The 244-nt window shown below is 53.7% G+C and overlaps 1 protein-coding gene across 2 annotated transcripts in view; it reads right to left on the reverse strand.

The window, feature by feature from the left end:
* mtres1 (mitochondrial transcription rescue factor 1) overlaps positions 1 to 21 on the reverse strand; it is a 2177-nt gene extending 2156 nt beyond the window's left edge. Inside the window, exon 1 of one of the 2 annotated variants that reach the window (XM_029494132.1) lies at positions 1 to 21. This exon is cut by the window's left edge and continues 13 nt beyond it. The gene's annotated coding sequence lies outside the window, so the exon portion shown is untranslated. The other variant, XM_029494134.1, reaches the window with a different exon arrangement.
* Between the last annotated feature and the right edge of the window lie 223 nt (positions 22 to 244).

The following is a 244-nucleotide window of genomic DNA, read 5'->3' on the forward strand; positions in this document are numbered from 1 at the left end:
TTCCTGCTGCCGTCCCAGGACCGGACGCTTCTGTCCTGCTGATGGAGACGTGCTGCCCCCTGCTGCTCCGGAGGGGCAGGACACAGGCACTGTCCACACCGCAGCAGGATGTGACGAGTCTCATCGGATCGAATATCACATCACATCATGTTATTTAACAGCCACAAGTAGCTGTCAACGCTTCCACAAAGGCTACAGGGCAATGCCACTTTTTGCTGAGGGATTAATTATTGTGTTGAAAGGC

Source organism: Echeneis naucrates, chromosome 22, assembly GCF_900963305.1.
Source record: "Echeneis naucrates chromosome 22, fEcheNa1.1, whole genome shotgun sequence".
NCBI lineage: Eukaryota > Metazoa > Chordata > Actinopteri > Carangiformes > Echeneidae > Echeneis > Echeneis naucrates.